A 17,900-nucleotide genomic window follows, 5' to 3' on the forward strand; every position below is an offset into this window, starting at 1 on the left:
CTACAAAGACAGCATGACTCATTAATTTTGCAGGGGAATTCCAATGACGTTTTGAGTCCGTGTTGCGTTGAGCTGCTGCACTAAAAATGGTTCTATTGGCTCTGAGCCCTATGGGACTTAACATCTATGGTCATCAGTCCCCTATAACTTATAACTACTTAAACCTAACGACAGCACACAACACCCAGGCATCACGAGGCAGAGAAAATCCCTGACACCGCCGGGAATCGAACCCGGGAACCCGGGCGTGGGAAGCGAGAACGCTACCGCACGACCACGAGCGCTGCTGCACTACACCGGCCAAAAGGGCGTCCGACACGATATTAGGACGTATGACATGACTTTTGTTACCTCATTGTACTTTAACCTGGATACCTAAACTCTACGCTAGAACAGTAGTGTTACGTTTTTAACAACTTCACGTGTGTGTAACTGGCACACTGTGATATGTATTAGAATAGTTCTTGAGATGAGGAAGATGATTACCGAATAAAAAATGCAGGGTTCGGTTTAAAAAAGACGTAGTGCTGTTCATATCTTCATAACGAACAAAGTTATAAGAAAGGTAGTGAAGCTGGTTAACGTGACATGTCCAGTTTCCTAGTGAAAGAAATGCGCGGATGAATAAAAGCAGTGCTAGTACAGGGTGGGGCAAATAAAAATTGCCCGGACGAGTGGATACAATTGGGCGTGAATGTATGCATACACTCCGTGACGCGCAAACTATGTGTACGCCCGCCACGTGGTCCACACCGATTCAGAGCGTAGTTCGGGCTATGTCAGTGTGAGTCGAGCAGTGCAAAGGGGACGATGGTACTCTTAGTGGAGCAACGGGTGTTCGTTGCGGAAAGTTACGTGATAATAAAGTCGCGGAAACGGTGTGGCCAGTTATATACATAAGAACATAGGCTTCCGCGGCCGGTGTCATAGTGATTCAAATTCTTCTGGGTATTATGCCGCGTCATTGCTAAAAAACTAACAACAGTAATAAACTAAAACCGACGTTTCCATCTTCCCTTGCGTCATGACTAGCCAATCATATTAGAGGGCCAATTAAAAGTTTTACAACAGTGACGTCAGACATCGATAGTCTGTAATAAATAGAAGCACCTATCCCCATGCAAAACCAGTCGTGCCCTGAGGAAGGCCGTTGCAATTCGGCCGAAACGTCGGTTTTAGTTTATTATTGTTGTTAGTTTTTTAGCAATGACGCGGCATAATACCCAGAAGAATTTTAATCACGATGAGGTCAGTTGTTTGCTGAGGTTTAATGGTGTCAATGTGGCAGCAAAGAATGCCATACAATGCTTAGTCTGAAAATGGTGTCAGACAGAATCTGTTTTGGCCAAGTCGAAAACATGCCGAAACGTATCCGCACACCAGAAAATGTGGCTGAAATTCACCAGAAGAGGTTTCAGAGTGCTACCAAATCATCCCGACGCCTGCCGCAAGAGCCTAGCATATCTCGTCGATCATACGGATGAATACTCCACCTGGACCTACAATCTGGTCGTGGCCCTCGCTGGCCACCCAAGTCGCATGATCTGTCAGTGTGCTATTACATCGTGTGGCAAGCCCTATGTCTAACCCTCGTAGTCTTTAACAGCTGCAGCAGAACACTTCCGATGAGACTGCAGAAATCCACCAGTCTATCTTAGATCCGCCTGCAGCAACTTGCTGACCAGAGCCCAGAAGCGCCAAGAGGTGAATGGTGTCACTTTCAGCATCTTCTATAGTGATATTATTGGGTGTATTTCCTGTCTTCTGCTGTGTTTGTATCCTGGAACTCTTTTGTCCGGGCCACTCTTATTTGCCCCACCCCGTACTACTAACTAGTGCTAGTGCTAGTGGTGGGAGCTGCAGCGAGCGGTACTGACCGCAGGGCCCGTGGTGGGCGACGGCGACGTGCTGCCGGGCGAGGCAGGCGGCGCGCGCCAGCTCGCAGGCGCTGGGGTAGGTGAGCGCGTCGCTGCCGCACACGGGCCGCAGCACGGGCTCGCAGGCCGGCGGGCACTCGCAGCGCGCCAGCCCCAGCTTGCTGATGGCGCACCGCTGCCCGGGGCCCGAGCACTGCAGCGCCGCGCACGGGTTGCTCCCTGCGGCCGACACGTCAACAATCAGGCGTGCCTACAGCCGGCAGCAAGTGGCAGCTCCAGTAGTTCGCAACCTCTCTAGGAATATGACCCCTGAACGAGATCAGGTTACAGCCAACACTCTTCCTCCCTCATTCATAAGGACACCACATAAGCAAACTTTTGGTTGTACGGGGTTGCCCAGAAAGTAATGCATCGCATATTTTTTTCTCACCCAAAAACATTGCTACGAATGCGAAACGTTACGCACGTATTATTTGAAGTCTCCTGACAAGGGAACCTCCCCATCACCCTCCCCCCCCCCCCCCCAGATTTAGCTATAAGTTGGCACACTGGATAGGCCTTGAAAAACTGAACACAGATCAATCGAGAAAACAGGAAGAAGTTCTGTGGAACTATGAAAAAAAATAAGCAAAATATACAAACTGAGTAGCGCATGTGGAAGATAGGCAACATCAAGGATAATGTGAGCTCAGCAGCGCCGTGGTCCCGTGGTCAGCGTGAGCAGCTGCGGAACGAGAGGTCGTTGGTTCAAGTCTTCCCTCGAGTGAAAAGTTTACTTTCTTTATTTTCGCAAAGTAATGATCTGTCCGTTCGTTCATTGACGTCTCTGTTCACTGTAATAAGTTTAGTATCAGTGTTTTGCGACCGCACCGCAAAACCGTGCGATTAGTCGACGAAAGGACGTGCCTTGTTATTGAAGTCACGAGCTATATTTGCTGGATTCATATTGCCCACGGAATACATCTCACGTATTTAATGCACTCTCGCCCAAAGTAGCGAACAATCAACTGCCAGCGAGGGAGCCTCGTTAGCAGGAATACTCTCTCTTCCGTGCACTGTAGTCGACTGAAGCCGTGTGTTTCGATGTTTGTTTAGGTGTAGCGTCCCCATACTACGGCGCAGTTACCTCGCATCGGACGGACGGACGGACAGATAATAATTGTCTGAAAATTAAAAAAAATTAAACTTTTCGCACGACGGAAGACTTGAACCACGGTCCTCTTGCTCCGCACCTGCTCACGCTCACCACGGGACCACGGAGCTCCTGAGCTCACATTCTCCTTGATGTTGCCTATCTTCGACATGGCCTACTCAGTTGTATATTTTGCTTAGTTTTTTCATAGTTCCACACAACTTCTTCCTGTTTTCTCGATTAATCTGAGTTAAGTTTTTCAAGGCCTATCCAGTGTGCCATCTTATAACTAAATCTGAGGGGGGTGCGATGGGGAGGTTCCCTTGTGAGTAACCGCGCCAAGTTACATCACTTCCGACAAACTGCAGGTTTCAAAATGGCGTCTGTAGGTGGTGTACGTTACAAGCAACGTGCCGTCATTGAATTTCTCACGGCAGAGGAAGAAACTCTGAGGAATATTTACGAACACTTGTGTAAACTCTGTGGAGCATCTGCTGTCGACAGAAGTACAGTTAGTCGCTGGACGAGGAGGGTGAGGTCATCAGAAGGCGGTTCGGCGGAGCTCCACGATTTGCAGCGGTCGGGCGGACCATCCATGGCTGTCACACCTGACATGTTGCAGCCAGCTGATGTTGTCATTCGCGACATCACGACTCGGCAGTTGGCGCTCCATCTATTAATCAGCAGAGGAAGTTCACACAGTGAAGCACTAGCTCTACCACCAGGACAAGGATTGGCACTGACAGGGCATACACGCCCTTGTTTCGCGCTGGCGGAATGTCATAGAACGGGATGGAGATTACGTGGAAAAATACAATGTGTAAATAAAACACCATTCCTTAGTGTGTAATTATCATTATGTTCAATGAAGAATTGTTGAAGAAAAAGATACGGTGCATTACTTTCTGGGCAACCCTCGTAAATAAAAATTCAACAGTTTTATTAAAAAAAAGATGAAAGGTGTGTAATCTGTCAGAAAACCCGAAGAGATAGTCGTATGTTAAGTAGGCTACACCAGCGGCAAGGCACCATCAGTACCTTCACTGCACGATACCATTGCTTATGTTACCTATGACAGCGTTACTTAAGCGGAGTTATTAAACGTAATTTTCCGAAATTCGATATTCTTTTATCAACAACGCGTTTCACCTTCGTAGCAGGTCTCAGATTATCTTACAATTTTCCTGTCACACAATATTAAAGACAATAAAACGACTATGTGCTGGACTAAAGAATGCATCGAATCAGATACTTCAGTCTAGCACACACCAGGTTTATTGTTCTTAATACTTTGTAACAGGAAAATTCTAAGATGTCCCACGAAGGCGAAACGCGTCGTTAATAAGTTCCAACCAACATTGTTTTTAATTCATGTATTCTACATACGGTTGCTGTACCAGACGGCCTAATGCAGCGCAGGAAATTTCCGAAATTCCTTTGCCAAAGAAGATGAAGTAAGTGTCCGAGAATTCGAATCAAAAATAGCTACCAAAATGAGGAACTTCGGTGTAGCGAAGGAGCGTAAATGAAAATAAAGGCTTACTTTCAGAGAATGCTGATACAAAAGCCCCATACTTCGCAATCATATTCAAGAGATCGTTTGCCTTGCCAAAAGCATGCAGTGTTGCACAGATCATACCAATACAGAAGAAGACGACTAGGAGTAATCCGATGAATTAAAGACCCATATCACTGACGTCGATTAACAGCAAGTGTTTGGAACATATTCTCTGTTCTGACATTAGGAATTATCTTCAACAAAACGGTCTGCTAACATATAACACAGATTCAGGAAATATCGTTTATCTGCAACACAACAAGCTCTTTAGTCTCGTGAAGTAATGACTGCTATTAACACGGGTCCTCAAATGTATTCCATATTTCAATATTTCCGGAAGGCTTTTGAACAAGTGACTTATAATGAAAATTTCGTTCCTATGGAGTAACACGTGATTTGGTACCAGTAAGATCACAGAACGTAGTAATCGACGGTAAATCATCGAGTAAAACAGAAGTGACATCGGGCGTTCCCCAAGGAAGTGTTATATGCCTTCTGTTGTTCCTGGTCTACTCGTACATAAACGATTTGGCATATAATCTCACATCATTTGCAGATGATACTGCTATTTGCCGTCCAGAAAAGTCATCAGAAGATCTAAAGCAGTTGCAAAACGGCACGATATCTATAACTTGCGGAAAAGTTACAATGATCTCTGAATGAGGCAAAATATGACAATATCCACATCAGCACTAAAAGAAACACGTTGACCACAGACGTCAGTAGCCGGTAGACTATTAATCTGCATTTTATATGTACCGTTACATCGACGGAAAATTAGTTGTGCGACATAAACGAAAGTTGGCAGGCGTCTTTCTACATCTGAAATGTGATGTGTATTCAAATTTCGCGTTAATCGCATAAGAGCGGCACTAGTAGCACCACAATGAGGATACAAAAATACACAATGTAACAGTCATGAACGTTAGTTACGTTTGAGATTCGACGTGATGAATTGATGTTTTAGTCAAGACTGCTTTTAAGGCCACAAACAGGTCATTATCAACACCATACCGAATTTCAACGAGGTCGTGTAATAGAGCTATGAGAAGCTGGATGATGTTCCTTCTGCGATATTGCCGAAAGACTAGGCAGGACCGTAGCCACTGTACGTGATTGCTGGCAGTGGTGGTCACGAGAATGTTCGGTGCAAGAAGACCGGGCTCCAAACGGCCACGTGGCACTACCAAGAAGGAAGACCATGATGTTCGGGATATGGAATGATATATTGTACTACATCTGCAGCAATTTGGACACCTATTGACACAACGAACTGGTACAAATCGGTTATTTCAAAAACAACTCCGAGCCAGACGCCCTGTAGCGTGCATCCACTGATCCAAACCACCGCCATTTGAGACTTCAATGGTATTAAACGAGAGCTCATTGCAGGGCAGGGCGGACGTCTGTTGTGTTTTCTGCTGAAAGCTGGTTCTACCTCGGTACCAGTGCTGGCCGTGTCTTGGTTAGGAGGAGGCGATGTGAGTGCCTGCAACCAACCTGTTTGTGTGCTAGACACATTCGTCCTATACCTGGAGCTACGGTCAGGGGTGCGATTTCGTTTGGCAGGAGGATCACTCTCGCCGTTATCCGACGCACCCTCACTGCAAATTTGCACGTCATTCTGGTGATTCGAACTGTTGTACTGCTATTCATAAGCAGCATTCTAGAGGGTATTTTCCAACAGGATAATTCTCCCACACATACTGCTGTTGTGACCTAACGTGCTCTACAGAGTGTCGACATGTTGACTTGGCCTGCTGGATCACCAGACCTGTCTCCAACCGAGCACATATGGGACATTATTAGCTCACAGCTCCAGCGTCGTTCACGAACAGTATTAACTGTCCCCGTATTGATCGAGCAAGTTTAACAGACATGGAACTCCATCCCACAAACTGACATTCGGCACCTGTACAGCACAATGCATGCACGTGTGCATGATTGCATTGCACAGTCTGGCAGTTACACCGGTTATTAATGTACCAGCATTCCACATTTGCAATGGATTATCTTGCGCTTACATTAAACTTTGATTTTGCAACGTTAATCACTTAAATACGTTACACTCACAAATGTGTTCCAGAAATTTCATCACTCTACATTAATTATTTTTCGGCGTTCCGATTTTTTCCGTCAGTGTATATATTTAGGAGATGATACTGGTTTTTGCAGCGTAGTAAAGCCATCAGAAGATCCAAACTAGTCATCTATGTGATACGAAAAGTGTCAAAAATCTCTGAATAAGGAAAAGTGTCATCCACATCAATACTAAAAGAAAGCCCTTAGGCATCGGCAGCAGTAACCGATAGACTATTAATATGTGTTTTATATGTACAGTTATTTCAATTTAGACACTGAAATGGAAATGTGTAAATGCCAAACAAGAAGGGAAGGGAGCTCACGAATACAGGCGCGCACGGGTACGTTTAGGCTGAGTCGACTGACCGGAGCTGCACATGCCGCGGTAGATGACGCGCAGCGGCTGGCGCGTGCGGCACGCCTCTCGGCGCAGCTCGCACTCGTTGCCGTAGGTGCGGCCGTCGGAGGCGCAGACGGGCGACACGTCCGGCGAGCAGGCCTCGCCGCAGCGGCACACGGGCCGCCGCTCCTCGTCCAGCTGGCACCACTCCGACTCCAGGCAGCGCACGCTCGCGCACGGGTCTGCAACACACACACGCGCGCACTCCTAGCACCTTCAGAACCTCCTAATAGCAGCTTACAGCTAGCAAACCCCACCTCACAGTGTCACGCGAACTTCGTCTCGAAACACTGAAACGGTAGTTTAGTGGTCAGTGATGCATATTCCAAATTCGTGGAGGTCTTACTTGCAAAAACAAAATACTGTAAAAAGAAGGGGGGGGGGGCGAGGGCGGAAATCAGCTTCACAGGTCATGGACAACTTTCTACAGATGTGGAGGAATCATTCCCAGTAAACTGTCCAACCGATCGTGATGGTAAACGCTTTGTCGTGCGAACAAGACACAGCCAGAAAAAAAACCACCACAGGCACAAAGATGCGAGCTGGTGGCAGTGGTATAGAGGCTCGACACTAGCGCAAATATATCGACTTCGCCTCGGCCCAGTGCTGGCTGAGAGTATTGGAACAAAGAGTGTTCTGGTGTATTGTTGCTAGATGTATCTAAGATGGCGGCAGTGATGTCATCCAAGGGGTGTAGACTTGGCGTGTAGACTTGGCAACAGCCCAAGAGGTCATCCAAGATGGCGGTTATAACGTCATTCTAGATGGCGGATTTTCACGGGAAGTTTTAATTTTGGCGGTAATATAGGTCAACTGGGCTACCTCCACTTACCTAAACCCCCTCCCCTCCCCTTCCCCAGAAAAACTGCAGGACGTTCAAATTTCCAACAGGATAGTGCATCACACCACAGTTATCTCTACTAACGTAAGAAAATTGCAGAAATATAGTCCACTTGGGCTAACCTAAGTCATACGACCTCCATGTCTTCCTATCAACTGGCGCCAAGTTTGAATTTTGGCAGTAAAGAAAGGTCAATTCGCTTATCTCTACTAAGTTAAGAAAATGGCGTGAAAGAAAGGACACTTGTACTAATCTCAGTCACCTGACCACCACCTCCCCCAGATTAATGGCAGTAAGTTCAAATTCCAGCAGGATAATGCATCACACCATGGTTATCTCTACTAAGGTGAGAAAATCGAGGCAAGATAGCTCATTTGGGCTACCTCCACTAAACTAATTCACCCGACCACCACTTCTTTGTATGAACTGGTGCCAAGTTTGAATTTTGGCGGTAAACAAAGATCAATTCGCATATCTCTACTAATCTAAGAAAGTGGCATGCAAGAAAGAACACTTGTACTAACCTCAGTCACCCGACCCCCACCTCCTCCTAAGGATTTGTGGGAAAAGGACTTGGACATAAGTCTTTATTTAAACAATTTAAAACAGTACGGCCATCTGGTGTGTTCACCATGAGATCCGGACACCAAATGACTTAGTATACATCGCCACCACCAAAGGGTGCTCTCATCCATGACTTACTCCAAGATGGCGGCAAACAGTGCGTTCACCACGAGGTCTGGACCTAGTACACAGCACCACAAACAGAGGGTGCTACCGTGAGGTCAGGCGATTACACAAGTATCGTTATCCAACATGGCAGCATACAATGTGTTCACCAAGAAGAGCTCCAGACTCTAACTGACTTAGTACATGGTAGCGGCACCAGAGGGCACTGTCGTCCGTGATGTCATCTCATGATGTGAATACCATTATTCAAGATGGCTGCATACATTGTGTTCACCACAAGGCCTAGTATATATAGACACCACCAGAGAACACTACTGTGGATTTGGAATGAATTTTCGCGAATGCCACACCCACCTGGACTTGGAAGGAAATAGTTAAAGTCTCCACCATGATCCTCAACCGACCGCCACGTCTCCCAACCAGCCGATGTTGTTGGGTTAATGTGCACTAACGTGTACTAATGTGTACTAATGTGCACAGTGCATGACGTAACCCAAGGAGGTGGAGGGAAATGGCGGGAAAACGACTCTGCCTATGACGGACATAAGTTCTTATTTTGCAAGCAATGTCTCCGCCTCAAGATCTATACTCCAACTGATCTAGTACACATTACTGCCACCAGAGGGTACTGTCATCCCTTCTCTGACCTAATCCTAGATGGTGGTCTGTAGGGGGAAAATGGCATGAAAATGACTCAGGCTGTGCTAAGCTGCTGCAGAGAGTAAGGAAGGAGTGCACTCTTTTTATTTTGGAACATTTTATTTAGAGATGGAGTACATTTATCACACTGACACGAAACACTCGCCCTGATGTGCTTGAAATCACAATACACAGTCTGCAGACACGCAAACAACCCCTACTTTTCCGAAATAATTTCAGTACAGACATGTAGACTCCTCCTGAATAATGCAGTACACAGATGTGCAGACACGAAATCAACTCGTAAACTGTCCAAATAACTCACAGCACAGCTTACAGACCTGCTCCTGAAATAATACAACAAAGACATGCACAGAACAACCTGCCACCCTCTGTCCAATAGGGTGCACTGGAGGTTAGCGGCAACTCCCACCAAGTGATGCGGCCGTTAGCTGTCAAACTACACACAGGTGCCCTCAGGCGTGAGGTGGCGACATCCCTTTCTTATTTGACACAAGATAAATTCCTATTGAAATATGTTTACACGTAGACACCAGTGCTGATGTGATCAGTCAGCCATGAGCTGCCGCCCGATGCAGGTGAAAGTTGCCTCTATTTTCGCGTACACAGCTACTGTTATAATGGCGTCACAGAACTCCAAGGCTCAGCCACCATATGCGAGACATCTCCGGACAACACTTGTCCTTACCGTTGATGACAGAGTAGCACAGGGCGCATTGCTCCTAGCACAACATGACACACCACTTAACCCTGCTTAACGGCCCAGTGTGACTGACACCTCACTGTGAAACATCTGCATGGCGACTCGCCATCTAAACCGTTCTCAATCTTATACTCATGTCATGTGATTATATAAAAAACAAGAACTCAGTCGAACTCTAGTAAACTGCATAGTGTTCCAGAAATACTTAATGTGCACTTTTGTAGGAGTTTTCGTGATGTCTCAGTTTGTATGCAAAGAAATTGTTGCCCTAACAGAACCTGTTTACGAAAATAGCGCAGAATAACATCGAATGCACTCTTCACAACGGTCCTATCGCGATACCCCAGTCCATCACGTATTAACCTTCCTGCTTTCAACACACTCAAACGTTCCCACGGCTATGTAGAGGCTCCTATATCCCAGCACAAAAGATGTGAATGAATCAAGCATTATGATTGGCTCTTATCGAATTTACCCTCCGAATTACTGATGCTGTCGGTATTGAAGCACCATACACCTCTTCTTTCTTTCTGCAGACAGGACTTTCAGCGGTAAAATTATTTTGCACAGATCGCTAAATGACATTGACAGTTAAACCCACAAAGCTGTTTACAGATCATCAAAATCAGACTCACAAGGATATTGGAAGCCGGGATCATATTTACCATTGTAACTACAATTAAATATTATGATTGGTGCTACAGTCTGACACCGATCGATGTACACGTAATGTCTCCTCTTGATGGCTGTGCTTCGGGAACAAATCTCAGTATCTATAGCACACATAGTTTTCCACATAAAAAATCTCTCTCATACCCTCATGGTTATCAATGTGCTGAATCTATAGTCCCTCACGATAGGACACACAGTCATCCTCTTTAGTCATGCCACAACATAAACCATAGTAACTTTACAATGCAATATATACACATTTTACGCAAATAGTGCATTTATCTTTTATATCTGTACAACGCACAAAAAAATTATCATATGCCTACACTCACACCGACTATATCACGATGCTCCTCAGTCCTAGGGAAGCACTGTCCGCCTTTTCTTTCTTTCTACAGATGTGACGTTCAGTGGCAATAAACTATTTTACACTGATTGCCATATTGCACCGACAACCAAACCTCGCGAAGTTCCATACATATCATCAAATATGGAAAGACAACTACTCAATTACACTGTCCTCCCTACTCCAACTCAGCAATATATCAATGAGTACCATGTCGATGTAGTAAACATACGAGGGTAATCCCAAAATTAAGGTCTCCTATTTTTTTTATAAGTACATAGACCTGTTTATTTCTACAGTGGTTTAAATCAGTTTACAGCTTGAAAATTTACCTATTTTTCGACATAATCACAATTTCTGTCTATGCATTTTTGTAGATGCTGTGGCAGTTTTTCTATGCCCATGTCATAACAGCTCACTGCCAGCTCCATGGCTTCGGCAACGAAGGATGCCGCCACTGGCGTAATTATTGCTTGGCCTCAGGTGTAAAGTGGTATGCCCAGGTTTTGCCACCCGTGACAATTGAGTCCAGAAAGTTGCCCTGCTCAGTTGCAACGCAGTGAAGAGATGTGTGGGAAGCATCAACTCGTTGCTGCATGTGGTCCTCAGTCAGCATGTGTGGCACCCATCTTGCGCAGACCTTCCAGTAGTTCAATGTTTCCATTAAAATTCTGTGAGCAGTGGGAAACCTCAGAAACCAACGTGCAGAGATCATCCAGGCTGATCCGCCGACCTTCACGCATGCTTTGCTCAACCTTCAACACTGTCTCCTCGAAAATTGATGGTCTCCCGCTCCTTTGTTCATCGAGAATTTCGGTCCGACCAGCTGCAAACTCTCTACACCACTTATGAACATTTTTGACATCCATGCACGACTCACCATACACTTCCGTCAATTGGCGATGGATTGTAATCGGCGCAGTGCTCCTTTGCGTTCAAAAACCGAATAACTGCGCACAATTCGCACTTGGTGGTAACATCCAACGAGAGCTCCATTCTCAACGGCTGCCAAGCCAAGACTGAGCGCCTCAGCGTGGCGTGCGCATGTTTACACACAGTGTGTGGACTCTTCATAACAGTGTGACCAACTGCCACGCAAACAGAGTTTTGAACTTATAAAAAAAATAGGAGACCTTACTTTTGGGATAACCCTTGTACAATTCGTATCCTACGCCATACAAAATCACCCCTTTTACATCAGAAAGCTCTCAGTGAATCAGTCACTCTCAAAGCTAATGTGCAAAGACTAGCTCAGTTCCCCCTGAGTACAAACTCGCTACTGTTTCTGGTCCGGATCTGCCTGCTTGCTTGCGTTTCTACACCCATCTCCAGACTCTGGGACTACACGAAAACAAGTATTTCCGCATCGTTTGCCATAATATTATGCCATTTTCGCTGTACTTCAAGATATCAACCACACAGCAGTAGTCTACTGACCGCTCGCTCAACATAATTCCGAAGATATAGACAGGAAATTATTCCTCAACAAACCCCAAACTTTAGCAAGGTGCAATGAGCTGTAAACCATTGAGTGATTGTTAAAAAAAACCGATTTCAGGGGCTACTGCATGTTACTGTCATAAGCGATCTTCGTTTTACAGGTGCACACAATTACCGATGTTAAAAGCTATACCCATGCCAGTTCATACGAAGAAACTTGGCACCAGTTCATATGAAGAAGTGGTGGTTGGGTGAGTTAGTTTAGTGGAGGTAGCCCAAGTGAGCTATCTTCCCGCGATTTTCTTACCATAGTAGAGATAACCACAGTGTGATGCATTATCCTGTTGGAATTTGAACTTCCCGACATTTTTCTGGGGGAGGTGGCGGTCAGGTGACTGAGGTTAGTATGAGTGTCCTTTATTTCGCGCCATTTTCTTAGCTTAGTAGAGATATGCGTATTGACCTTTCTTTACCGCCAAAATTCAAACTTGGTGCCAGTTCATAGGAAGAAGTGGTGGTCGTGTAATTTAGGTTAACCCAAGTGGCCTATCTTCCCACGATTTTCTTAGGTTAGTAGAGATAACTGTGGTGTGATGCACTATCCTGTTGGAAATTTGAACTTCCCGCCGATTTTCAGGAGAAGTGGAGCATAGGGGGTTTAGGTTAGTGGAGGTAGCCCTATTGACCTATCTCTCCGCAAAAATTCAAACTTCCCCGTCACAATCCGCCATCTTGGGTGACATCATGCACTGTTGCCAAGTCTACATGCCGCCATCTTGTATTCATCTGGCAACAATGCAGAGTCTGCCAGATATCTCCTTTTTCCAATACTGCTGTGCACAATCTGCTACTGACTGGACGACAACAGAGAAGCCTACTTCGTAGATATAAGATTAGCTCTCATGCGCTTGGTTATAGATCATCGTCCAGGGCTGACTTAGACAACTAACGCTCTTTAGTAAACTCTTAGACGTAAGCAGAAAGTTGTTGTAAATTGCATTTGTTATGTACTGTGATCATTTGCACTTAGCCATTGAGGGCCTTTTTTGTGTTATATTATATACAGTGTTGCAGACTTCATTATTCAACTAGTCATGAAGATAAGTAAACCTTTTAACTTATTTGTGTGGTTTGTTACTAATTTGTTGGTGTTTTGTAGGACCTTCGTTCTCCTATCCTGTTACCTGACCCCAAGGGAAAGCTGTGTAACAGTGGCAGGAAGAAATTGTGTTAGCAGTGTCCTGCACCAGAAGCCGTATCGCGAACTCACAACTTGACCTGCTGTAAGAACAGTGACACATCGGCCTCCACAGCAGTAGCGATGAGGCCTCTACAAAGCTAGTGATGAGGGTTTACTAAAGTAAGTTTCTCAATAGATATTTCAAAGTAGTACTGGAGTAGTATGACATACATGACTATTCAACATACTCCTACATGAAAGCAAGTACCATGGAATGTTTGAAAAGAACGATAAAAATAAATTTGTGGATGCATGTTAATCTTTATGAGTCATCCAAAAGGACTGCGCATTCTGTTACATATAGCTGAATAATACAAACAAATCATACATGAAACAACAAACAGGAAACAAAATTACGTTCATCATAATCAGATTTTAAATAACATTTGAAGTCATATTAAAACACTGGATGCATGCAAACGGAAATTTAATACATGTGATTGGGGATGTATTTCAAAATTCAAAACTACATTTTGGGAATCATAGATATTAAACTAGTGAAAAAAGATATTTACTGTGCCTCGCTGCAGCAGATGAGTTTCACCATTTAAAGGAAAGCAGAAGTAAAAACAGTAAGCGTATACGTTGAAGAATTACACAGAAGTGTTGAGCAGATCAAGAGATGTAGAGGGAATGACATGTGGTTAGATGGATACGTTTCTCTGCATCACACAACAGTCAGTTGCATATCAAACTATATAACAGCGTAGCTTGCGTGGTAGGAAATACACTGGACATGTCAACAGCAGTATTCTCAACAAGCTGCCTGTTAATTTTACATTCCAACATATTGTTATACTGTATTTATAATCTGCTTGAAGTGGTATTTTTTGCTGTTGTTGTTTGCTGCTGCTGCATCTCAGCTTTACAGTTTGGTGCTCATACATGACAAACTGCTTCTTTACATTGTGTGAGTATTACTATTGCTATTGCAATGTGTGCAATAGATTGTGAATTTAAAAAAAAAAAGTTCGAACTATTTATTCTTGGAGTGTGTGCATGCGTATCAGATCCGTATGACCTATAATATGTTTAAAAAAGTTTTCTTCGGCAGATGTTTATTGAGATGTGTGAGTAAATCTTTCGGTGTACCCTCCCATGCAAATAACGTTTCTTCCAGCCATTCTCCTGGCGAATCTGTATATTGCTAAAAACCTGTAAGTCATCATGTATGGGAAAAGTGACATTTGTGCTTCCCTCCAGCACAGCCATAGAGTGTGAACCAGAGGATAAATTTTTTCTTAGTTCTTTCCTAAGAGATAGTTCCATTCCCAACACACTATGTGTGTAATCATAGACCATATGTGGCTTAAATTCAAATAGTATTGACGGCGAGAGTTTAATACCATGTAAGCTAATAAGAAAGTTATCAGATCTCCCATGATACACACAACTGGTCTGGATACTCTTGCAGAAGCATCGAAAAAAGCATGCCAGATATAAAAGAATGCAAAATTTCCAAGATTGTCTATGTTTTACAGAAGATCCCTTGTGGGTGCTGCATGCTAAAAATGGTTAAAATGGCTCTGAGCACTATGGGATTTGAGATATGAGGTCATCAGTTCCCTAGACTTAGAACTACTTAAACCTAACAAACCTAAGGACATCACACACATCCATATCCGAGACAGGATTCGAACCTGCGACCGTGGCAGCAGCGCGGTTCCTGACTGAAGCGCATAGAACCTCGGCCACACTGGCCAGCTGTTGCGGCTGAGTTGTAGGCGTCTAGACAGAGCAGCAACCTGCAGCACACTGTTGTGTGGCGTGCGGCTGGATGGTAAGGCGGCTGCCAGATGTCACAGTCTGTTGTTGTTGTTGTTGTGGTCTTCAGTCCAAAGACAGGTTCGATGCAACTCTCCATGCTACTCAATCCTGCTCAAGCTTGTTTATCTCCGAGTAACTACTGCAACCTACACACTTCTGAATCTGCTTAGTGTATGTATCCTTTGGTCGTTCCTCTACGATTTTTGCCCTCCATGCTTCCCTCCAATACTAAATTGGCGATCCCTTAATGCCTCAGAACGTGTCCTACCAACGGACCCCTTCTTCTAGTCAAGTTGTGCCACAAATTCCTCTTCTCCCCAGTTCTATTCAGTACCTCCTCATCTACCCCTCTAATCTTCAGCATTCTTCTGTAGCACCACGTTTCGAAAGCTTCTATTCTCTTCTTGTCTAAACTATTTATCGTCCATGTTTCACTTCCATACATAGCTACACTCCATAAGAATACTTTAGAAAGGACTTCCTGACACTTAAATCTATAGTTGATGTTAACAAATTTCTCTTCTTCACAAAAGCTTGACTTGCCATAGCCAGTCTATATTTTATATCCTCTCTACTTCGACATCATCAGTTATTTTGATTCCCAGATAGTAAAGCTCATTTACTACTTTAAGTGTCTCATTTCTCAATATAATTCCCTTAGTATCATCCGATTTAATTCGACTACGTTCCGTTATCCTGGTTTTCTTTTGTTGATCTACCCTACAATGTGCAATCAAATTAAAGGATCACATTTTGGAAACCACGCAATTGTCACCCATTGTGACGCATAAGTTTGAAATTTTGGCTCAAAGGTAGCTACAATCTTCCTCTGTGCCAACGCGTGGCCCACTGCAACGTCACCCTGGGGATTGGCGATGCTTGAATCAGCACGGTGTCGACGCGTCCGAAAAAAGGCCGCACCTCGTATGTTCATGTGAGCCGAAAGAAGGATTAATGATGTCATATTGAAAAATGCATTTCACCACAATTCTGCCCAACGTCATCGGATGTGGCACCCTCTCATAATGCCGCGGATGTCGAAGGCATGGTAGGCCCAAAACCATTCGACAATATTTGAATGTGACCTGAAGTAACAAATGGTGTTTCTGTCTTTTCAGTCCTCTTCTTTCGTGTTCATGGGTGGATGTAACATTCACATGCACTTGAATAAAATGGGAAAGGTCCCTCCACAGTAGCAGCAACACAGAGGAAGACTGTAAGCACCTTTGAGACCAAATTTCATATTTATGTGTCGCAATGGCAGGCAGTTACGTGGTTTTGAAAAAAGTGATAGTTTAATTTTGCTGCACAGTGTATATTAAAGATTCAGGGACAAACTGAGAAGCGCAGTTAGATTGTTTGTTGTTGAAGTTGTCCTTTATAGTCCAATAAAGTGCTCGGCGATAAAACCTTGGACAATGATTTGCAAGATGTAACGTTACATCATCCTTTTCTAGCATTACTTTTCCTCAACACTAGCTATCGATACTAGTATTATTTTCCGTATTTTGGACAGGTCAGTATTAGCACAGATGCTTTTCTGAACACTTTCATATAACTTCATACACAATATGTTATATTTCAAGCTAAAATTTACTCAAAAGAATTACTTTATTTTCGATGTTACAATCGACAAGTACTAGCGCTGAATGCTAGTTAAACTAATTTTTTAGAAACATTTGGAATTACGAATTATTTGGCACACTTAAAATTTCTATTATTAATCGCTCAATGTAATACTGTTTACTTTGTTTATTTATGAATTCATTTATGAAATAATAATCGAAATTAATAAAAATTCATTTGTCAATAAAAATTATAAACCCTTTGGAATATGGTTATTTCCGCAAAGTGGTGTTGTACTAAGCATGTCTCTGATGTGATAGGACGTGTTTTTGTATTTTGGGCGAACAATGTGATTTCGGCTTTGTTAATGTGAAAATTCAAAACACTGTATGATATACTGACATGTGACAAAATATATTAACCTAACAACATCAATTCTGCGACAACAATCCTCAATTTATTTAGATCAATTCAACCATGAGGACCTAAAAAGTGAGAATTTCAGCTTCAAGAATCAGACCCCTAGACAAGAAGAATTGGAGCCAACTCTACACGAAAAGCTAAGTAAACTAGAAAGATTATTGTAGTCTTCGCTTCTCTCAAATTTTTCATAAATGACTTTGCTTATCGTGGACAATAACTGGAATTATGGAAGAGGGGGGAGATTACAAAGATAACTTCACCAGTTTGACTTCATATTTTAAGTGAAAGAAAGGCCACTTGTAAGATGTCAGCATCAGCAGTCGATCCCGCGTAAATTTGGACCATCTTGTAACAATACGCAGTTACGACTTTCTAAATGTGCAGCTTTAAAACTTCGCACGGCCCGGCTGTTTGTCACTCGCTCCCCTTCACTGCAGGTGCCAAATGTGTGAGCGCGAATTATTGTAGAGCGGGTTGACAGGAAGAGCCCTGCGATTCGCTGG

The 17,900-nt window shown here is 43.9% G+C and overlaps 1 pseudogene; it reads right to left on the reverse strand.

Annotated features, from left to right (window-relative positions):
* Nucleotides 1-17,900, reverse strand: part of LOC126235042 (agrin-like) — a 350,234-nt pseudogene that overhangs the window by 298,515 nt on the left and 33,819 nt on the right.

This window comes from Schistocerca nitens, chromosome 2, assembly GCF_023898315.1.
Source record: "Schistocerca nitens isolate TAMUIC-IGC-003100 chromosome 2, iqSchNite1.1, whole genome shotgun sequence".
Classification (NCBI taxonomy): Eukaryota; Metazoa; Arthropoda; class Insecta; order Orthoptera; family Acrididae; genus Schistocerca; species Schistocerca nitens.